Consider the following 25,232-nt stretch of genomic DNA (forward strand, 5'->3'; position numbering starts at 1 on the left):
GTCGTCTTGATAATTCCTATTTTCTGAAGAGCTGGTTGGCTATTCCGACAAATAAGTAAAAGGGCTTTCTTGAAGTATGGAAATTCCTAGTCTGGGAAACAGGAAGACAAATTTCTATTTCTGGATTTTGTTTCTTTTCTCTCCAGATACTGCATAATCACAATTAGTCAAACTGTAGCTTCAAGTTATTTTAATGTTGAAGACCAAGACTTTTGCTTGTCTGCAAGAAAATTACATTTTGAATGGAAAAACAAGAAAATACACAATAGACAGCAGAAATTGTATACCAACACAGGGATCTTGGAAATAACCCACAAGCAAATAATTGTCCTATGGAGATGCTCTGGAAGATGTCAGAGATTTTTTTTAATTGAAAGTTAAGAGCTCTCTTACTAACAAAGATTACAAAGCAAACATTTACTATGCCAACAACTCAAAAATTCAGAAGTCTGAATTGACATAATGTCATTGCCAAGGGAAGGGAGTTCCTAATTTTAAAGAAATTCACTGCAAGCCTGAGTTTACTAGTTATTTCATTAGTCAATTAAAGAAAACTAGCAATTAGAAAGTGATTATAAAATCAGTGTTAGAGATTGCAAGATAGGGAACAGAAGGGAAAAATGGGGCGATTTTTACATTTATATGACTACTCATAAAGAACGTGCTACAATCAGTAGAATGTTAAATATATTTTTTTCTTTTGCTTATTGCAGAAGCTCGGTTTTAAAAAACCTGCCACTTTCGTTTTATTTTTTTATAGATTTTCACATGCTAGTGTTAAATGAAATCCATCTCTTTTTAATTGTTTACAGACTTTATCATTTCAGCCTCATTAATTCTATGTTATAGCACCAACAGTTTTTATAATACCAAATATATACCCAGAAATGAGCACACAAAAGCAAGCCAGCAGAAATGGGGCAATTTGGGGGTTATTGTCTATCTCGTCTTTGATGCAGGTGAATATTTTTTTCTAACTTTTTTCCAGGGTATCCCTAATTGTTTTTATCCTATATAATCTTGCCTTTAGCAACTTTTTTATACCCACTATCTATTGCTATATTAGTAGGGAAATGATAGGTAGTGGAGTCAGACAACGTGGGTTCACACTCCAGCTCTGGCACTGAGAGTCAGTTTAGATAAATCATGTAATGCTCAGAGGCCCAGCATCCTCATCAGCAAGAGTGGTTAAGAAAGTCCGGTTGGTACAATGTGGAACTGAGTTGATGTTCTTGATGCATCTAGCTTAGTGGCTCACACACTGGCACCCAATAAATGGTAGATTGCGTAGGACAAGTGGAAACAGATTGTTTCCCCAAATTTTACTTTTTTTTCTTTCTAACTAGTCTCTTCTTGGCCTGATCTCTCTTTTTAAATGAATGTTATTATTCAGGGGGGCACACAAACTTTTCAAATTAATGAAAATGCTATTACATTACCCGGAGTTTTCAGCCACCCCTTCTGAAATTCTTTGTCTCCACCTCTCTCTATCCCTCTACCCACGTTCTTCATTTGGACAAAGAACAAGCATATATTCTTACATGGATCACCCAATACTAAATTGCGTAAGCATAGTCTGTATGAGTGCATGAAAATGTTTTTCTTAAGGCCTTAACTGTTTTAAAAATAGCTATTATTACCCTCAATAATTCCTTGATTATGATAGGGTCTTTTAACAGTGAGGTAATAGATGTAAAATACTCAGGAGACCATGACACAAGATAGAAACTCAGGTGAAATTTGTTTAAGGTCCCTTCTCATGTTTCCACCTTTACTCTACCATAGTAGTTATTACTCTATAACATATTTTCTGGCTTATACCTCCTCCAGCAGATTGCAAGCTGTTCTAAGTCACAGTCTTTGCATTTAAAGAACCCAGCACACAGTCTAACTCACGACAGACCTTCCATACAGATTTGTTGGATGAATAGAATGGTTTGTCAATAGTTTAGTATTTCTTTACTAATTTTACTAATAAAAATTTTATGGTAAGTGGAATATAATTTTACAATAAATAAAATAACTTCTGCCTCTCATCAGATTTTTTAAAATCTGAGATTTGGAACATTTGGCTGTTTAAATTCAACTGATGAATCCCACTCATATAAAGAGGTGAAATGAGGCATTCATTCTAGGCCTAAAATGATTCAAATAAATAAAGAAGTGGTCATCTGGCAATGCTCAGCCTGAAAGACAGCTCATTTATTGTCATTTTAGTCAAGACCAAAGCCCTAGGACCAAAGACTCCCTGTATTCCTTCTGCAGAGGTCCCTGCTCATGGAAGAAAACATGTTTTTGAGCCACTTTCTGTGATGCTAGGGGGTGAAGACAGGGGAGTTGGTAGTTCCCAACTGAACTAGTCCAGAGCACTCAGGTAGAAAATTAGGTTAGAGAATCCCTAGTGACCTGAAGTAAATGAGGCAGAGTTGGGAGACCTAACCCCTTGGCAAGGAAGCAGAGCCTCTGCCTTCTCACCCAGGTCCATGAACTTCAACAGGTAGAGTTTCTGTTTAGGAAATCAAATCTTGATAGAATGCATCAAATGTTATAACACTGGAGCCAATTAGCTGGTTATAGTGCCCGCTGCCAAATAAATTAACAAACAGGTTGCTGTGGTGCTCCCTTCCCTACTTATAATGCCATGTAACATATTAAAGTGCATTTAAATAAAGCTTTATTTCAGATAAGTTGAAGTACTGTACAAAGAAACTATTTCTGTAATAACTGGAGGATGGCCAATTGTAACTATGCTTTACAGATTTGTTTCCTTGCCTTCAATGCATTTTGTTCAACAACAATTCCTGATGAACCAGTTTCATAACCACTTCCTGACAGTGGGGGGATCACTCTCTGTAATGAAAACAACATTTTCTTTCCTCCTGATTTTATTTATTGCAAATACAATATTGTTGCAAAAGAAAAAAATGCTATCCAAGTTACATTGGTGGTAAGTCTGTATTTGGGTTTTTAAAAGTTGTGATGTGCATTTTGTGGGTGACCTGAAGAACCAACTGTTGAGGGGTAGAGGGAAAGTAATTAGTCATTTCAATGGAAGAAGAAGTAAGTTGAGAAATGGCTCAGAGGACACACCTACTTTCTCTTTCTTTGTGAAAAATGTTGCATTAAAATCATTGGCAGGAAAGTTTATCAAATATAAAACTGAACTTTTAAATGTTCAGGTAGGGATGAAGTAATGTGATTTTTATGAATGTTCGTGCCAGGAAAGGCAGTGTATTCTACCAACAAACATGTATTAAGTATCTGCTTAATAAGCAGATTAGCCTAAGCAATTTAGTCCCTGTGAACACATAACCTTGAGGGAAGTATGTAAACAAATATTGACATGAACTACAATATCGGCTATGAAAGAGGTTCATCCAAGATGCAATAAAATCACAGAGAAATTAACACTTAGGTTCACCCAAAGGAATCAGAAAAGATGTCACTGGATTTTTTGACTCAGTGTTTCTTTTTTCCTTTGACATCCTAACAAACAGCTTAGACTGACCTGAACTCATATTTTTTCTGTCACCACCAAAACCAGCATCCCACACCCACCCGACTCCACCCTCCCTACACACAACATCTGGACCAGTTCTGTGCAAGGGTAAATATCTCCCCATGTCTTTTCTTTCCCTGTGCTCACCAATCCTTAACTGCAGGGTGACAAGATACCTAACTCTTTGATTCACTTTTGAGTCTAAAGGGAAGGGTCACAAAGGTAATTAAGCCCTGCTTTTAGTGAAGGACATGGGCCAGAGACAGTCAATAAGTCCTTCCAGTTCATCTGTGGCCTAGCCCAGACTCTAGCCATTTGAAATCAAACCATTTTATCCATTCATTCAAAAGATATTTATTGAGCTCTGCCAGGGCTAGGCTCTATTCTAGGAGCTGAGGATAAAGTGGTAAAGGTAACAGAAATTTTCCACCTTCGTAGGAAATTGAGGTGGGGAGGAGGTGAGTTTATGTGCTGAATCAAATGGAAATTCACTGGCAGAATCAGGCTTAGCCCCTCAGATCTCTTAACTCCCAGAAGTCATGGAGGTATTTTTCTACTGTTTTGCTACTTGAATGTGCAGGATTCTGAAAGTGTGCATGTGTGTGTGTGTGTGTGTGTGTGAGAGAGAGAGAGAGAGAGAGAGAGAGAGAGAGAGAGAGTACATGTACGTGGTATATGCCAAGCTTATTGGATTCTGCTATTCATCACTTAGCCCATTGCTTACCATGATCTTATATATGACATAGTCCCTGGCCTCAATAATTTTATTCTCGAGTAGGTACATTTTAGCTGGTGCCTTAAGCATGGTACATCCCCAATAAATATTTATAGAATGAATGAGTGAACATATGACAAGTAAAATGCCTGGTGAACACTTTACTAGGAGTATGTTAATTATGCAGAAACATACAGTAAAACAAAGGATTCACAAATGGAAAATAACCCCAAATGAAGATGCTGTGAGAAAGTCAACCCTCTAATTTGAAAATGTTCTATTTCGAAAACAGGTTCCTTTCTAATTTTTTCACCCAGGGACAATTATTGAATTGGTTTGGCCTACATTGATATTGTTCACAGGCCCATTTTCAAATTTAGCTAGGTTTTCTGAAAGGCTGCCAGTGGTCCTTACACAGAGCAAATGCACTCTCCAAATGCCTGGACTGTCACACACCAGGTGACGCAATCACTTCAGCTACTTACCAGTCGGTGTGAAGTACTCTCTGCCATCAAGGCTGATGCAGAAAGTGGCTGAAATGGTCAGGACACACACATGTGGTCAGCCCAAGTTCGCATCTATTTTCCCTCTCAACCTGCCTCCCAGAGCTCCTTTTGTTATTAATAATTACCCATTATTATAACTTGAGAGATTTCATGTGTGTCGAAGAATTAATTCCCTTTGCTGAAATGAGCACAATTTTTTGAAGTTCTAATATCCCCTTGGTGGCATTTTTCCTCCCTTTGCCATAGTTCTGTGGCTAGATTATTTCTGTGGTTGTCTTTCATTTCTCTGGGGCCTGATTTCCTAGTAAGGAAGCGAGCTTTAGCTCTGACATCCACAGAGTATATTCAAGCCACAGTGAAAATTGGATCTAATTTATTCTCTGGAATGTGGAAAATAATATTAGGCAAGAAGCTAGAAATCAAACAGTAAGAAGGTTTGAGGAACAATTCTGCCATGGCTGTCAGAATGTTGATAAAAGATAGTCTCTCTTCATTTAATCAGCCATTTCAAAGCTGGGAGAATGAGAAAGACAAGGAACTGGTACTTTGCTTCCCAGTGACTGAAAGGAAACTCCAGGAAAGAGACAGATTGAGGTTCCAGTGCTGAGGGTGTAAGTACGTGTGTCACTTGTGATCAATCTCATGCTTGAGTCTGAAGGACTGGCGTCCACCACCCCACACCCTCCCAGAGAGCAGCACATTGGCCTAACACCCAGTGGCCCCCCCGGAGGTAGAGGAGGGATGCTCTTGAAATAATTTCCTGTGATGGAGAGCTCCTGGAATAGGGTGTGATGCACAGTGACTCTTTTGGTAAAGCAACTTTGCACTAAAGGATCTTTATGAATCTGAAAAATGTCTATGTGTGCAGGAGTCAGTAGTAACTTTATATTATTTTATTTATTTGATATGTTTTATTTTGTATATGTTTATTTATTGTATACTTATTTATAGTTATAATTCAATAAATATATATTTGTTAATACATTTTATATTAAAACGTAAGAAGTACTTTGTGGAGGGTGGGTTATGTTACACTGCGTTTTCCAGAGGCAGAGCCAGAGACAAGGATTTGGGTACAGACATTTCTTTGCCAGGGGAATCCTAGAAGAAATGACAAAAGCATGGGGAAAGAAAACAGGGATGGGAAGGAAGCCAATACACATACCATATGTAATGAGCCGAGACTACATGGGCACCTAGGGCTCTGTTCCTCAGGAGGCCTCTAAGCTACTTTGTAAAAACCATGGTTCAGAGTTCTCCTTTCCAAAAGAAGAGGAAGCTGAGGAGTCCATCCACCAACATCTACTCCATCACCTGCTGAGGTCTACTGCCAAAGAGGCATTAGCACCAAGGAACTTGGGGCCTGAGTTTTAACCAAACTGAGCACACTCCTGTAGGCAGACAAAACCCTTGAGGAGAAAGGTAGAAGTTGGCACCAAGAAGCTGTGGGTATACTTGGGAGCAGTGAGTGTTGGGGAGAGAAGGGCAGAGCATCCACAGCACCTGCTACAATGTGCTGATCACCTCCTGTGTGGGGAGAATCATCTTCAGAAGGACACTAACTGTACAGCACAGGGCACGAAGGATGAGAATTTGGTCAAAGGATTCTGGGAACTGAGAAATTGCTTCTCCTCTTGTCCTCTGTCTACCCCAGGGATTTTTAAATGCGCTTTCCAAAAAGAAAGGAAAGCCTTTGAGAATTGCATGTAAATAAGAGAAACACAAAAGCATTCTCCTCATATTTTTGGCAGACAACCTCCAGTTCTGTTGCTTTCTGCAACAAAACAATTCTCCCCAGCTCATAAAAAAAATTTATTGTTTTCTTTCCTTTTAGTTTATGAAGTGTTCTCACCTATTAACTCCTTTGATCTTGAGGATGCAGTCTGTTCTCATCTACATTTTCACAAGAAGAATCTAAAAGTACATAGTTATTAAATGGATTGCTTAATAGAGCCAGGGATAGAGCCTATGTCTCAATACATATTTACTGGGCATCTATATTCCAGAAGCCATGTTCAGTTTTAGGGATATGGAGATTAATGAGACACAGCCCTCCTCCTTGACATAGTCAACCACCTCTCCTCCTGCTGATTCTACCTAACTTACCTCTTACTGTTTGACTCATCTTTTCATGACCTAGCCACCAGCTTCTTTTCCCAATCTTGCACTTTAAGTTCAGCAAAGGGGAAAGAAAAAAAAAATTCCCTAAAACATATCACACTCAGGCTTTTGTCTTTTACACATGCTGTTGCCTCTTACTGAAAATCCCTTGTCTTGTTTGTCTACCTTGAAACCTCATTTCAATCTTGCCTCCTGTTGAAATAACTTTCTAGTCCCAAGATGGAGCCACTCCTGCCCCAGTACTCTGTCAGCAAACTGAGATTTAAGTAATTTTGATGTCCCTGTAGGTGTTCTGCTTGACCAGAAACACACTATGTCCAGTCAGCCAATCCCCAAATACCATGCCAGCTCTGGGCTCTATACTTCCTTCCTTGTTCTTTAATCATTTTCTATTTTTCTCTTCCTTGTTCCTTATTCTTTATCCTAAGAAAGCATCCTGCCTCCCACCCCATTTTGTGATTCTCTGGACCGTTGGGAATAGAGACTGCCTGCTTCATGAAGTGTTAATAAAGTTAATTTGTATTACCTAAATTGTCTTTTTTTTTAAACCGTTTTTAACAGATGTTAACTACTGCAGGACTAGAAAATTGCACTCTGAAAAGCATGGTGTTTTATGTTTTGGAGTTGGGTTTTTTGTTTTTTGTTTTTTTTTTGGTACATTTAATTTATGTATGGGTCCTTTATTTTTAAATTAAAATTCCTAGGGGAGGAATTTTTATCTCAAGTGTGCTAAGGGAAACAAGAAGATAGAATATTGATTTGTTGACTTGCAAACCATTTTATTGATTGGTCAATTGATCATTTTATATATCGCTGGGCTCTACAACTTTAAAAAGGAACAGCAAAGTCTGGTTGAAAACAGAAATAATCACTATTGAGCTACTGGGCTGTGAGATTGCAGAGGACCGCATATGTTCCCAGAGTGAGATTTCATTCCACTTGGCCAGGCTTCAGATCCCCCAGCTTCCACTGAAAACACAGGAAGTGTCTTTGTAGGGGTGATATGTCAGCTTCATCAGTCTATACCTGGTGTGAATTCATAAAAGGTCTTTGAAAAATTTCTAAGGCACAACTTTGGAGTACTTGAACCCATCAACCTACTCTTTACTAGCCTATTTGTCCTGACAGCAGGCTGAATGAGTCTAGTTACCTGGCATTGAATCACTGGTGCAGCACAGAGAGTCCACATTCTGTGGCCTCCTCTTTCCTCTTGTTCTCACTTACAGGAACCTCTCTTAGGATGGCCCCCTCAGGTTTATCCTTCTGTGGACATTAGTCTCAGTTGATGAGACACCCTTTCCTCCCCTGGGCCTCTTTTATACTTTTTCAATTTTCTAATTTGAAAAGAGAGGAGAATTAATTAGAAGCAGAATTTTAAGGGGGATGATGGGCTCTCCTGAGGCCCACTTCAATGGTGGAAGGGCAAATATCGGTGAGAGACCCCCTTTGGAGGGATCTTGCCTCCCATCCAGAGATTTATTACTTGCAGCTTTTCTCTATTCTAACTTTATTTATTTATTTATGTATTTATTTTCTACTCTAAAAGGCTTTTTGTTTGTTTGGTTGAGTACTTTGAAACAAGATGTTTTTCCCCTCACAGAATTCCATTTTATTATAATTCAGAATTATTTATTTTATTTTTTTAAACATATTTATTTGAGGGAGAGTGAGAGAGATCGAGTGTGTGAGCTGGGGGAGGGGCAGAGGGAGAGAGAGAGAGAATCCTCAAGAAACTCACCACTGAGCATGGACCCCAACATGTGGCTCCATCTCACCACACTGAGATCATGACCTGAGCTGAAATCGTGAGTCAGCAGCTTAGCCGACTGAGCCACCCAGGTGCCCCAAGAAGTATTTTGGATAAAAACTATTCCCTTGGACTTTATGCTTTCATTAAAATCCAGCAAAGAGTTGGCCATGGCTGGTGTGAGAATGATTCTGAGAGTCATTATTTTTCCTCTTGTTTTCTTGGAGATCACATCAACATTGCAAGGAGAACATAGAACAGGAACACAAACTCCAGATGAAACCCAGAACTACAAAATAAGTTAAAGGGCTACCAATACAAGTGGAAACTGAACAGAGGAAGTGCGGGGAGGGAAACAGAGAGGACTCCAAACTCAGGAAGCGCTGGCTCCTTATACCTCTCTGAGGGGAAGAACGCAGACCAAATCCTAGGCCCTGGACAGCAGGAACAGGTGGGAGTTCCCCTGCTGACAAAAGATGTCTGTTAGAAGCTGAAGTCCTGTCGCAGGGGGGAGGGGAGAGACTTTACATCAGCCCTCAAAGTTGACTTTGAACAGTGTTCCAGCAAGACTGCCATTTGGTGTAGGCCCCACTTCTACGTAAATTTCTGCTGCTCACCACCCTCCCCTCCCCCCAGTTAATCACATAGTTCCTTATTATTTCTTATTCTTGTCTTTCCCTGCACCTCTCTTTTTCCACAACATTTCATTTCCTTCCAGAAGGCTGCCCGTTGGTTTTGATGTTACCTGCTGTTGCTTAACTTAATCTAAGTTGACTTTTAATTTTTGCTTAACTACAGCAGTTTCTGATGTTGTTAAAAATGATTAAAGAAGATAATTTAGGTGATACAAACTTTATTTAACACTTCATAAAGCAGGCAGTCTCCACTCCCAAAGGTCCAGAGAATCACAAAATGGGGCGGGAGGTAGAACGCTTTCTTAGGATAAAGAATAAGGAACAAGGAAGAGAAAAATAGAAAATGATTAAAGAACAAGGAAGGAAGTATAGAGCCCAGAGCTGGCATGGTGTTTGGGGATTGGCTGACTGGACACAATGTGTTTCTGGTCAAGCAGAGCAGCTACAGGGACACCAAAATTACTTAAATCTTGGTTTGCTGGGGCGCCTGGGTGGCTCAGTCGGTTAAGTGGCTGCCTTCGGCTCAGGTCATGATCCTGAGGTCCCGGGATTGAGTCCCACGTCCGGTTCCCTGCTCAGCGGGGAGCCAGCTTCTCCCTCTCCCTCTGCCTACTTGTGCTTTCTATCTCTCTGTCAAATAAATAAATAAAATCTTTAAAAAAAAAATCTCGGTTTGCTAACATGGCACTGGGGCAGGAGTGGCTCCATCTTGGGACTAGAAAGTTATTTCAACAGCTTTAAAAATCAGTCTTAAGTTTCAACCAAAAGCCGACCAATTTTCAAAGACAATTCACCAAACTGAAAGATCAGTTTGTTGAATGACAATTCTTTGAAGAGACAAAAATACAAAATAAAAGGTTCATATAAAATCTTTTTTCTTTTTTTATTATTTTTATTTTTTTAAAGTTTATTTTATTTTATTTGTCATAGAGAGAGGGAGAGAGAGCACAAGCAGAGGGAGAAGCAGGCTCTCCACTGAGCAAGTAGCCCGATGCGGGACTCGATCCCAGGACCTTGGGATCATGACCTGAGCCAAAGGCAGACACTTAACCGACTGAACCACCCAGGCAACCCTAAAATCTTTTTTTTAAAAAAGATTTTATTTTTAAGTAATCTCTACATCCAACATGGGGCTTGAATTCACAATCCCAAGATCAATCATTGCATGCTCCACTGACTGAGCCAGTCAGGTGTCCCAAGGTTTATGTAAAATCTTTTAGAAGAAAAAAAAGTTTCTTGAATCTATACAATGATGAGAATATATTCCTTTTATGAATATTTAATAACATATTCTTTTTAATATATTCAATGAAAATATTGCATTGAATACATTCTATTTAGCTAAATGTTAAGGAATGTTTAATTTGATAAGAGTTAGATAACTTAGCTTTCTTATGAGTATATTCTTTAAAAAAATTGTATATATAATTTTTTAAGAATTTATTTCAGCTTTAGTGAGATATAATTGACAAAAAATTGTAAGATATTTAAAGTATACATCATAGAGATTTGACATACATTGTGCATACACTGTAAAAGGATTTTCACCATCTACTTAATTGACATATTAATATATGCATCACCAAGGGTATTTATCTTTTTATTTATTTTTTTTAGTGAGATGATTTAAGTTCTACTTTCTTAGCAAATTTCAATTATATAACACAGTGTTATCAACTATAGTTATCATGCTGTATTTCAGATCCTCAGGCCTTATTTATCTTATAGCTAAAAGTTTGTACTCTTTTACCAACCCTATTTCCCCCACCCCAGCCTCTGGCAACCACTTCCCTACTCTCTGTTTCCATGAGTTTGGCTTTTTTTTCTTCCTTTTTAGATTCCACATATAAGTGACACCATGCAGTATTTATCTTACACACACACACACACACACACACATCTTCTTTTTTTTTTTTTAAGATTTTATTTATTTATTTGAGACAGAGAGAATGAGAGAGAGAGAGAGAGCACATGAGAGGGGGGAGGGCCAGAGGGAGAAGCAGGCTCCCTGCCGAGCAGGGAGCCCGATGGGGGACTCGATCCAGGAACTCCAGGATCATGACCTGAGCCGAAAGCCGTCGCTTAACCAACTGAGCCACCCAGGCGCCCCCACATATCTTCTTTATCTGTTCATCTGTGGATGGACACTTAGGTTGTTCACATATATTGGCTATTGTGAATAATGCTGCAATGAACATGGAAGTGCAGATATGTCTTCCATATCTGTTTTTCATTTCCTTTGGACATATAACCAGAAATGGGATTGTTGGATCATATGGTGGTTCTAATTTTAATTTTTTTGTGGACTCTCCAAACTGTTTTCCCATGTATATTTGAATATATTAAATACATTATTCTTATGAATACATCCTGAGTTTCAGCATTTCATTTTGAAATTTTAAATTTTAACCTGCTCTTTTTTTGCCAATCCCTTTGAAGTCACTTCCGTCTTAGAAACATTTTGACGTTTTTAGGTTTAGGTTTTGCTGTGTGAATAATGACTAAATTTACCACATTAACAAAGATAATTATTTTAACTATGTACAAAGTTTATAGCAATTAGTGTGGAATTAGGCATGGAATATTTATAACAGTTTTCATGGATTTGGCATTTTTACTCTATATTGAGGTATAACAAGGACACAGCAAAATGCATGAATGCTAAGGATATACAGCTCTGTGAATTTTAATATATGCATATGCCTGTGTAACCAGGTCAAGATATAGAACATATCCAGCATCCAGAAAACCCTCTCCCTGCAACCCTTTTCCAGTTCATGACCCTCCATATCTATTATGACACTGCCATAGATTAGTTTTGCATTTTCATACAGGTTTTAAAAGAATGTGCAAAAAACAAAGCAAAACAAAAAAACAACCAACCAACCAAACAATGTGCAGTTTGCATTTGTTCCTACTCCCTACTGCCTCAGTGGCTGGAGGCTGGGCAAAGTAAAGGAACCTCCTGCTAGAGGAAGAGAAATAGAGGCTGCCAGTCCCAGGAAAGGCAGAGACTGAGGGCAGAGGAAGACACTGAGGCAGAGAGTGAGTGAAGGAGCCTTGCTTCCCACAACCCTCAGAGACCCTGCCAATCCAGCTGCTATTAAGTATTAGAGGCATTATAAACAATTTTTTTAAAATCCATTTTTGGTCAATATGTAAAAAATCAATCATTTGATGAATTCATCTTTCAGTGTGTCATCTCTCAGTGAGTTAGTCACTGGCTGCAGATTCCAGGTGAAAACCCTCAATCCACTGTCGCCTCTCCTTTTAACAGCCAAGCTATGATACTGATTAAAGGCCAGTTTTGGAACTGGAAGGAAGGAATGGGTGAAATGCACAGGCTTGGAGAACTGCACGTCACTAAGTCCTTAGCTGAGCCGCTTCATCCACCCTGAGGCAATGGGAGCAGAAACAGACTCAGAGGGCTCATGGAGAGAGGAAACTACCAAGTCCTGACCCATGAAGGACTTGGCCTGCCCTCACAGGCTGGTGTAAACAGCTGTCCCAACACAGTGAAGTGAGGGTGGCCTTGAGTAACTCTAGCTAAAAAGTCATAGCTTGACATCAGATCCCAGTTGTCACAATGATCCTGATTATGGTCTCAAACTTAGCAGACTTGACCAGACCTGATCATAGATCTTGTTTTGTGTGTCAATGGGGGGAACCAAGGAGAGGAGAAAACAAGGTCAACCCAGAGTTTTCATGCTTGACAGGCTGGGTTCAAAGGAGTGTCATTTGCTAATTGGGAAAAGTAAAGATTTGTGGGAAAAGTAAGGACCTCAATTTTCATGAGGTTACGTTTGATTTTCTTACAAGATGGGCAAATGGATATGGCAGGTAGGCAGTTGGTTTTACAAACCTGGAAGTGAGAGGAGAGAGATAAATTTAGGAATTTAGCATACAGATGGTATTTAAAGTCACAAGAAAAGCAGTGTTTTTAGAACTGTGAGTCACAATTCATTATTGTATTACATCAGTTTAGTGGGTTGTGACAAACATTTTTTACAAAATGAAATAGAATAGGATATAGTGTAGTGAAAGAGAAAATATCAGAAAGAATCAGATTCCTAAACTATCATTTTGTGAAATTGTTAATTTCAATATGTATCATATAAACTATGTAACATACATATACATATATATCTGACATACATGTCATTAAAGAGAGAGTGAAGAGGACCCAAAACGAAGTTCTTAGTGGCAACAGCACTTAGAAGTTTTGCAAATGACAAACTGGGAAATAATACTGAGACGGAATAGTTGGTGTTAGTATAAGGAAAACTGGAAATAGAGAGATCGTAGAATTCAAGAGACCATGTTTCAAGTTGTAGAGAATGAGCAGCTATGTCTAGTACTGCCAGGAGGTGGGAGACATGAGGGCCGAACTCCTTCTATAAGATTTGTTTCCTGGAGAGTGTTGGTGACCTTGGCAAAAGTCTTTGAGTGGATAGTGGGAAAGAAGCCAGATGGGTATGGGTTGATGGAAGATTGGGAGGTGAGAAAGTGCAGACAGCATGTATATGCAATTCTTTAGCAGGTTTGACTATGCAGGGGCTGAAACTGAAGGGGGCAAAAGGCTGCAAGATAGTTTCATTTTAAATAAAATAATAATGTAAATAAAATTATTTCTAGACATGAGAGAATGTAGAATATACTTGCATCTCTACTCCATTAAGCCTAGCCTTGTTGTTGGTTTCTTGGCTTAGACCAAAGAGGGCAGCATAGATGGACTAGGAGTGGCTGCCAGAAGCACAGTGTTAAGAAGCTATGTTCAGTGGCACATTGCTATCCTTGACTTACATGGACACGTTGGAAGACAGGTAAATGAAAAATGATTTTAAAGGAAAATGACAGTGTTTGGTGGTTAGATTTTTTTTAAACATTTTATTTATTCACTTTATTTTAGAGAGCATGCGCACGCAAGCAGGGGGAGCAGTGCGGAGGAGAAAGAATGAATCTTAAGCACACTCGGTGCTGAGTGTGAAAGCTGACGTGGGGCTCAGACTCACAACTCTGAGATCATGACCAGACACCTAACCAACTGAGCCACCCAGAGACCCCTCAGCAGTTAGATTTTGCTCAGTTGAGTTAAAAAACCCAGAACAATCTCATTAATTGAGGAAAAATATGTTGAATAACTATGAAACAAAACAGAAGATGGTATTACACTATCAAAGAACTTACAATAAAGATGGGGAAGTAAGGCATACACACAAAACTAAATAGTAGTATATAATTGCATGCCTAAGTAGTAGAGAAAGTAAATGCTACAAAATAGGGTAATTAAAATGTGATGCAGGAGTTGAGAAAAGGCTCGTAAGGCAGTGTTTTTTGAACTGTGAATCTCAACCCATTAAGGTATTGTATTCACTTGCTAGGGCTGCATAACAAAGAACAGCAGGTGGGTAGCTGAAACAACAGAAATTTATTTTCTGACAGTTGTGGAGGCTAGAAGTCTAAGATCAAGGTGTTAGCAGGTTGCTTTTTTCTGAAGCCTCTCTCTTTGGTTTATAGGCAGTCCTCTTCCTTCGGTATCATCACATGATCTTCCCTCTATGTGTATCTGTGTTCTAATGTCCTCTTCTTATAGGAACAGCAGTCATATTGGATTAGGGTCCACCCCAATGACCTCATTTAACCTTAATTACCTCATTAAAAACAGTCACATTTTGTGGTACTAAGGGTTAGGACTTCAACATGTGAATTTGGGTGGGCACAATTTTTCCCATAACAGGCATCATTATGAAATCAATTTAGTGATTTAAGACTGGAATTATAAAAGAAATAAAATAAAATAAAGCACAATAGTAAGAAAATATTAGTGTGTATCATATAGAAACATGTTAAATAATTTCTTTTTATAGGTTATACTAAAAACCATAGTTCAAAAGTCACTATCATTGAGGACTCTGGAATACAGTAATATGTGAAAAATGGAAGGACAGAGGGAGGATTATAGATTAACGGAATAAACAGGAGATAAGAGGTTACCAAAGATGACATTTTCTTGGGAGACTAATGAGGCTCATCTGCTTGGAAGTGAACATTCCAGCCAGGCCATAATTGGAACTTAAAGTTGGGTTATTCTATGGTCTTGATGCCCAAGCTGAGAACGCAGATTTTCATCCTACTGGCAAAAGATGATCTTAAGCAGTAATGAATTTGATAATTTATAAAGATACTCTGGCAGTTGAATTGTAAAGCGGAAAGTCTAGAAGCAAGAAGATTGTTTGGAGACTGGTGAGTTTCTCTGGCATAGATTGAAGATGGCCTAGACAAGCTGGTGACAATGGAAATAGAAAAAGAGAGACAGCTATCAGGTATGTATCAGAAAAAAAATTCGGTAGGACTTGTTAACTGAATAAATATAGGAGACAAAAGAAGACAACTTGTGTAGGTAGGAGGGCTTCTGGTTTTGGGGAAGTAAATAGAACTGTGTTGTCCAATACAGTAGCCACATACAGATGTTTTAATTTAATTTAATTTAATTATTTAATTAAAATTAAATAAAAAATTAGTTGTTCAGTAACACTAGGCACATTTCAAGTGCTCAATAGTCATGATGTGGTTGATGATTATAGTATTGGATAGTACAAACATGAAACATCTATTATCCAACAAGTTTTACTGAACAGTGCTTTAAAGAGAGCTTCCTCGTGGAGAACTTTCCTTTGAGATGCTAACTAGGCATCCATGCCTTTCATGCTCAGAGGCATTTTCAGCTATAACTTTGATAAACTTAGTTTATGGTCATTAGAAAAGCCCATCTGTTCTCAAATCATTTACTCATTGGCTTATTATATTCCTACCATTATTCCTATCATTATTCTTGGGCTTAAGCTCTTTACGGATCTAATGAAATCTCAACACTCTAAAAGAGGCCTGAGTAATCCATCAAACAGGTGCTTTAAAAATTATTATTTTTTTATTGTGTAAGAGGTAAGGGAAGAATGAGGTCCTGTTCAGAGTTAGAACCAACTTTTAAGCATCTGTGAGAAGTTGAACAAGTTAATAAAATATGAAACATAGTTTAAAAAATTATTTCCAAGTTAATTAGCTATTCTATGGTAAGAAAATGAAACCCTGAAAGTCAACACCTTGGAGAAAAAACAAGTGTTTTCAGGCCTGATGTTCTGGTCAAGGGCAGATTTATTTTTTATTTTATTTTTTTTAAAGATTTTATTTATTTGACAGAGAGAACACAAGCAGAGGGAGACAGGGAGAAGCAGGCTCCCTGCTGAGCAAGGAGCCCAATGTGGGACTCGATCCCAGGACCCTGGGATCATGACCCGGGCCGAAGGCAGCCGCTTAACTGACTGAGCCACCCAGGCGTCCCAAGGGCAGATTTAGAATAGAAGGAAATGTTTGCATACATTCACTAATTTCATCCTGTGCGATAGTTATTTTCTATTTTATAGCAGGAGGAAAGGGTGTATGGAGAAGTTCACTAACTTGCTCAAGGTCATTTAGCTAGTCAGTGATAGGTCCAGGACATGCACTCAGTTTATTTGGCCAATTCCAGTGTTCTCATGTGATTTAGCCAGCTCTGCATGGGAACACAAGCATCTCTGGTTGCTTGCTGATTAAGTGATGGGCCGGACCAAGTAATTGAATTTTCATTGAGAATCTAGTATGGCCTAAGGGTATCCTCCTTTTACCTGGCTTGAAGGTGGACGGTACCCAAAGTTTGGGATATTATCACCACTTGGAAAAACTGGTAGCATTCAAACATTTCACTCTATTATACCAACTTAGTTCTGTCTAATATCCGCCATAGAACAGCTATCTGATTGAGTTCATTATTATCACCTACCATACTATATTTTATCAGTAGGATTTGCTCCACCTTTACTGGCTGACCAAACACCCCAAACTTAATCCATTAAACACAACCCCAAATATAGACAAATCACATCGTTGGGCACTCAGTCTCCTTTGTAGCATATAAAAATATTACCATACTGTACAGTGTCACAGGGGATGTGAGTAAAGTGGGAACTAATGAAATGACTTGTGTGCCAACTTTTTGGATTTTTGCGGGGGGTGGTTTCAAGCAACATGATTTAGGATTCTTAATGAGTTAGATTGCTGCCAGAAAAATATTGGGTTGTATTTTATAGGGGTATACACTTCAGCTTATATGTAGATGATGTCATCCCATGTGAGATTTCTCTAATTATTAATACATATGTTCTCCACACTTGCTGGCATTAATGGTGTGGTAGTAAAAATCCTGCCAACATTTCATTGAGACCATGAGTAACTTACTTTTCCAGATGTATTGTACATGACAATATGTTGGGAATTAATTTTTCTTGTAGGTTTCAGCAATAAGAAGGCTGGATTTTATTCCTGGGAGGTTGGGTAACTGGAATGTGTTGGGGGATATGTGGCCTCCCTCTGAAAAAAAATTAGATGAAGCAAGGAGGCGAAAACAATTTTAAATTCTTTCCACAGTCTCTGCAAGTGCATAACAGTATTAATAGGTTGCTAACTTTTGCATAACAAAAGGGAGACTATAAACTTATATGTATAATTCCTTAATGTTATACATTTTATTAATATTTAAATTAAATATTAATTATATTTATGTATGATGTGTCATATTAATATTTTGTATTTTGTATAGAAAGTACTAATATATAACATTTCCATATATTATATATGTATATTATATTTTTCATATCATGTTTTCCCACTGTATCTTTGACATAGACTCCTAGGAATGGGATTGCTAGGTCAATGGGAAATTAATATGCATGTAATTTGGTTATATTTTGTCAAATTTTGCTCCATGTGGGTAATATAATTTTGCATTCCCAACGAAAAATGCATTACAGTACTTGTTTCCTCACAGTTTTATCAAAAGAGACTATGGATTTTGCCAACCTCATAGGTAGAATGTGGTTTCTTAGTCAAAATTTGTATCTCTATTATTGTGAGTGAGGATGATTATTGTTTTCTGTGTTTAAAGGCCAGTTGAATTAATTTTTCTATGGCCTGCCTATTCATATTTTTTGCTTATTTTTTGTGTTGCTTTTTTTTTTTTTAATTCTCAAGTTTTAGAAGTCCTTCATGTACTTAGGATATTGGCTCTTTACTGTAAGTTGCCAAAAATGTTATATATGTGTCACTTGTCTTTAGATTTTGCTTATGGTGTTTCTTGTTATTCCAAAGTTTTCATGGTTATATTGTCAGATTTATTAATATTTCAAGTTGCTCCTGGATTTTGAATTACCTGCATTGCTTAGCAGTACTCATTTCATTTTTAATTTTAGATCTCTGATTCCTTTCACTTTGGCATTATGAATTCAAAATCAATATATCAAAAAAATAATTTTTCTTCCCCTTCTCTCTAGACTCACTTTCTTCTCTTGACTTCCTTGTTTCTACTAATGACTCCCCTTAATCTCCTTGTCCTTTGAGCCTCAAATCTCCAAGTCATTTTTGATTACTTGCCTACCCTTCTTACCTCTGAATAGATTTCTTAAAATTCTGTTTGTGATTTTCTTACCTGGTAGGAAAGAATTTCACAGAATATTGTTAAGATTATAGAAAAAAGTCATAAAATTTAGACTGACTTAGGAGTGAATATTGAGTCTATTTTGGTTTAAAAGTATAATAAATCAAATGTAATATTTGTTAATATTATATTATATATTACTGGTCAGTAATACTTAATTGGAAGGATATATTTATTTTCTTAAGTCTGATAAATCAAGTGAACCAATAATTAATAGACCCCCAATTCTCTGAATAGGTCTCAGAAAAAAAATGAGAAATAACATTTTTTTGACAGCTTAGGTAAGATGACCACTCATGACCATGCCTGCTTCTGATGAATAGTTAACTTAGGGATGGGGCAACTGAGTGGCTTGTCTTGTTTGGTCTAAGATCTAACATTCCTGAGAAAAATTGTCCAACAGTTAACAAATCACAGTTTAATAGGAGTTGTCAGCATCAAATCTATTTACAGTTACATCCAATTTGCAGAAAAACACCACAGGAGCAAAATGTCTTGGACCAAGAGTATGTGAGTAAGGGCTTAGTGATTGTTGTCACTTCTGTGTTTTTCTTTTTTGCCTGTAACACCCAATAAACAGGCTTATTTTATTTTTGAAACTGATGTTTTAAGATTCTGTGTGGGAAGTCTGTGGTCATTCCCATAAGCTATTGCTTAATTTCTAAAAGGAATCCAGATGTCCAATGTCATTTGGTAACTGATTTTTAAGGCAAAATAAAGCTTGTAGAGAGCAGATATTGGAATGTTGTTAGTGGTTTGTGTAGATGACAAAATTTGTGGTCAACAAGACCAGAATTTCACTTTCATGACTATTTAGCATAGTACACACAGTTCTAGGGCTACTGATGCATCCAAAAATTATGAGCAAATCTACAAGTAGGTAATCAAAAAAGTGTTAATTTTTTGTGTGTGTTAAAAGAGCAACAGCATTTTTTAATTTTAGTTTGTCACCTTTATATTTGAATGAAAGCCTTTAATAATTGTCAGCAATTGGGCAAAGTAAGGTTAGCTTTAAAGAATGAAGAAGGATAGTTCTGACAAGAAACAGCAATCTTCTTAATCCATGTTATTTAGAAATAGATTTAGAAAATGTTAGAGTTAAAATTTTGTAGTTCAAACTGATCATTGATTCAGAAAACTTTGAAACTAAAAGATAAATTATCTGGTTGATTTCACAAATAATGATCAAAAGTAAAATGTCCAAAGGTATATAATGTGAACCAAAGTGTATAAACACACTATTGATAGTTAGTTTTCTACTCAGCATTACCTGACTTTCAATTTCTGTCCCTAATTCTACTCAGATCCTTTTGTGCCAGTCAGTACAGCAATTTGCACATGATTTCTGGTTGACAAACAAGTGATGTGCATGGGATCAGGTTTGGTCCAGGTCTTACACTATGATTGATGAAGACTTAGTGACACAGCTTCCCCCCAGTTATCTAAACTAAATATTGCACTTCTAGACACGTTTTAGGTAAGTTGGCTATATTTCACTTGGTGTGATATCCTTTATCAAGCATCATTTAATACACATTATCTAACACAAATAAAATGAGAGTAGGGACATTCATAAATTGTATTATTCCAAATTGCCTAACAGAGCTTGTGGAATTGCCCTATGAAATAAAAATAGAGTCTAAAAATAAATCTAAAGCTTTTTTTTTTTTTCCCTAGGGACTTCTATTTCTGCCAATATAGTAAAATAAATAACTTGAATGACCTCATGACTAAACCAAGTAAAATTCTGGATAAAATAGAGTTTGGAAATCTTTAAACACTGATCATAAGGAAACAATATGCAGAGGCAAAACCAAAGTAAAACAGGCATGCTAGAGGGCAAGCAAGTATTGATGGTAGCTTTTATTCTGAAATTATCTGCATTGAGACTTTGAGCTTTCCATCCGAAGGCTGAGCAAGCAAAGAGGATGGGTACAAGGCCTCAGAACTATGTCAGGTGGAGAACCTAACAAGACTGACTAATAAAGATGAAACCCTAGAGAATTACATTCTTTACAATCTTAGTGTAAGAAAGAAAGCTCAGTGTTAAGAAGGAGAGGCAAGAAAACTATCTTTACCTTGATGTGAGGTAGAGGAAAAAATAATCTCATCTGAGAATTTGTAACTAAATCTAGCCCTCATAAAGATGTGTGATTTTGATTTATTCTATGTATATGATTGGAAAAACCTCAAGAAGCAAGTTTAAAGTGGCCCATCTTTGGAAGTGACCCCCAGCTAGGGACACAAGCAAATATAAATTACCTCTGGAAAAACTTAATACCCAGTCTTCAAAATATTCTCACAGAAAGAATTCCAAGGACAGTATGCCAGTTAAAAATTATAGAGTACACAAGGTTCCATGAGAATAGGTAAGAAAATAGACACTAGAACACAACCACAAGGACTTCTGTGTGGTATTATCATAAAATTGAATGTAAAATGACTATGGAATATATCTAAATAAATTGAATATAAGCTTAAAAATTGGAGCAGATAGCACTATGAAAACCTAACAAATTGGAAGAATCAAATAGAACTTCTAGAAACTAAAAATATACAAAATAAATTTAAAATCCTGTGGATACATTAAACGGATGAGACATAGCTGAAGAGAAACTGAATAAACTGGAAGATAGACCTGAAGAATCCAGGATACAGAAAGGCAGATTAACTCTTATGCTTATGAAGGAAAGGGGTGATAGTTAAGATTATATATATATATATATATATATATATATATACACACACACACATATACATATATGTATATGTGTGTATGTATATGTATATTGCAATATATTGCAAACAGGAAAAAATCCACACATAGACACATTATCATAAAGTAGCTGAATATAAAAGAAAAACATACCTTCAAAGAAGACAGAAAAAAATAGACCACCTACAAAAGAACAGAAATTGCACTAATTTCTAACTTCTCAAAATCATCAATGGAGGAGCACCTGGGTGGCTCAGTCGTTAAGTGTCTGCCTTCAGCTCAGGTCATGATCCCAGGGTCCTGGGATCGAGCCCCACATCGGGTTCCCTGCTCCTCGGGAAGCCTGCTTCTCCCTCTCCCACTCCTCCTGCTTGTGTTCCCTCTCTCGCTGTCTCTCTCTCTCTGTCAAAATAAATAAATAAATAATTTAAAAAAAATCATCAATGGATGCCAGAAGACAGCAGAATAATATCTCAAGCATGCTAAGAAAAAAATCACTGCTGACTTAATATTTATTCCCAGGAAAACTATCTTTCACTAATGAGGATAAAATCAAGGCACTTAGAGCCAAACAAAGACTGATTAATTTATCACCCAAAGTTCAGGAAATTCTAAAGGATTCCTTCAAGAAGAGGGTAAATGTCTCCCTAGGTGGAGTTTAACATGAGTGTATGAAAGGTGAATAAATATATTGGTGAACGTGAAAGGTGAATAAATATATTGGTAAATCGAAACAAACATGAAATGTATATAATAGTTGTGATAATAATGATTATAACAAGGATTAATTTGTAGGCATAACAAAGGCTAGAACTAAACGAGAAACGAGAACAATGTCAGTTAAAATATTCAAATTTGTTTAGATAATTTGAGAGGTGGATTTGGATATTGATAAAGTTTCAACTTTTTAAGTATACATGTTAAAAGAGCCACGGTCTAAATACAATGTGGAACCTTAACTGGATACTGGAACAACAATATAAAAAGGGTTTTAGTAAAATCAAAGTAAAATCTGAAGTTTATTTAATATGTACCCATATTGATTTCTTAGCTTGACAAAAGTACTATGATAATGTAAAATGTTAACAATAGGAGAAATTGGGTGAGGGTTATATGGGAACTTTCTGTAATACCTCTGCAATTTCTTTGTAAATCTAAAATTATCCTCAAATAAAAACTTTATTTTAAAAATTACCTAGGATAACTACAAACAATAGCAAACAGTACAACACAGCCAAACAAATAGAGGGGAGAAATGGTTTGAAAAAAAGAAAAACATCTCAACTGATCCAGAGGAAGACATGAAAAGAATGTAACACACACACACACACACACACACAGAAAAGAAAAAAATTAATTAGCACCACAAGTCAGAATCAGCCCTTAGCTACAGAGAAGTTTAAGGTTATGCATCTACACTGGTTTCCATAGCAACATGATTTTCCCCCCTGAGTTTAGGCCCTAAATGTCAATTTGATGCTTTCACCCTAAATTTTAAAATCATATCTTAGCTAATGCTAATTCCATTTATAACTTTTCAGAATTCTTTTTTTTTTTTTAAAGATTTTATTTATTTATTTGACAGAGAAAGACACAGCGAGAGAGGGAACACAAACAGGGAGTGGGAGAGGGAGAAGCAGACTCCCCGCCGAGCAGGGAGCTCGATGCGGGACTCGATCCAGGGACTCCAGGATCATGACCTGAGCCGAAGGCAGTCGCTTAACCAACTGAGCCACCCAGGTGCCCACTTTTCAGAATTCTAACAGGCATAAATAACTCCAGACCTCACTGTAGTGAAAGAAAAAAAAAAAAGATTACTTCTTCAGTCAATTTTGGAAGATGTAGCTAAATATATATATAACAAAAAAGCTGGCGGACATTTCTTTTTGTTTTATGTATTTTTTAAAAATTTTAAACCTGCTCTATTTTTCCTCAGGATAATAACAGGACATTTGAATAAAAAATTATGGTAGAGAAGAAATGTGTCTGAAACAGTATAATAATGGAGACATTTCTTATGTGTTAGTACTTTACCACTTCTTGATGACAATAGGTTCAGTCGCATGCTTTCCTGAGTTGGGTAATTTCTAGTGAAATCCCAATTCTAGTTCTGTGCTGTGTCAGGGACCCCTAAAAATATGTGTTCAAATAGTTCTCCTTAGTTCAAAAATCATACCTTATATTATTTTAAAACTATCAAATTTTGGCCCTAAACTTCGCAGATAATTATTTTTTCAAAGCTAGCAGGGAATCTGGCTGTCATTTATACTTGATATTCAAAACTTTTCAAAGATTCTCTTCTTCACTCCACCAGATGATGGCAGGATCCTTTATATCTCCTCTCTTGAGTCTCAGAGATAAGTAATTATAGTCCTAAGAAGCTATAGCATCCTTAATTGTATAAATACCAAGCTACAAAGGATGGAGCTGTGGACAGTGTATAGCTCTCCATAGGAATTTCTGTAAACAATTGAAAATGCTGGAACAGTGAGGCCTGGAGTCTTGCACACGGCAAGTAGATAATGGCTCCTTTCAAAGGGATTGTCACTTCTCTCTTGTCCTTTTCATTAGTCACTGCTACTCTTCTGTTTCGCCAGTTCCATTTTTCCTCCAGGCAAACGTCCCATAAGGCATAAGAAAAGAGGGTGGGAGACTAATTAGTGTGTCAAGAAGAACTAGAAGGTATGGTGAGAAATTCAGAATCTCATTTTCCTTTTCCCCCCTTAGAATTGATTTTGCTGTCACCATTTAAAAAATAACAAATGGATGTGCTTCTATTATTTGATGGAGATAAAGTACTTTCTTCCTCTCTACATATAATTTGCTGCAAGTTCTATTAACCAAATATATATTTCAGAACCAAAATTATTAAAAATTCTGCATAAGTCTTAAATAGTATAATTATTTAAGGCTATGAAATGGATTGATTTTTATTTGTTTATACATGTCATTAGGATAAATCCAGATAGAAGTAAGGTAAAAGACATATAATCTGATTAGAGTGCTTGCCAGAAAAGTAATGATTTTTTAAAAGCTGTGCATTAGGGGGAAAACTTTGCAATCTGCTATTAAAAGCATTCTATTTATATCATTTATTTGGTTGCAGATTGAATGCAAGATAAGGCTTTGTTATTTGTTTTTAATCAAACACCTCTAGACTCCTGTCCTGAGAGAAAGTCTTGTTTATAGTGTGGTTTGTGATTGTTGACAGAAAGTTTTCACAGATGAACTCTTACTAATGCCTTTCTTTTTTTCTTACTGAGGAAAGGGGTGGGCAGGCACCCCTGCTTTCTGTAAACTACTTTTATTTAACACTAAGAAGCTGGTGTGATTTGATTCTTCTCTCTTGTTTGTTTTTTTTTTTGACTGATGCTCACATCCTTCCCAATTGGGAGTTTGTGATATGGAAAAGTTAGACTCTTGCCAGGTCCTCATTAATCTGAGGTGTTAGGTATTGATTAGGTAAATGTTAACCCTACACTTGAGTTTCATTACTTTGTAAGCTTTGCTGGTTTCTGCTCTTTTCCCTTATCCTGTTTCCCAAGTGATCAATTTCTGTCATAGGCCTGTTTATTTCCAATGGGATTGTTTTCCTATATAGATTGATTCAAAGAGATTGATTTATTTCCCCCCTCTCCTCCCTTTGGAATGGTCTTTTGATCTTATTTTACTTTATTATTTATATTTATTTATTTGCTTCATTAATTTGCTAGCAAAAAATTCAGTCTTCCTCTTTTTCCCCCTGCTTTCTTGTAGAAAGTTATTTT

Source organism: Mirounga leonina, unplaced genomic scaffold, assembly GCF_011800145.1.
Source record: "Mirounga leonina isolate KUSES-001 unplaced genomic scaffold, KU_Mleo_1.0 Mir_53, whole genome shotgun sequence".
Lineage (NCBI taxonomy): Eukaryota > Metazoa > Chordata > Mammalia > Carnivora > Phocidae > Mirounga > Mirounga leonina.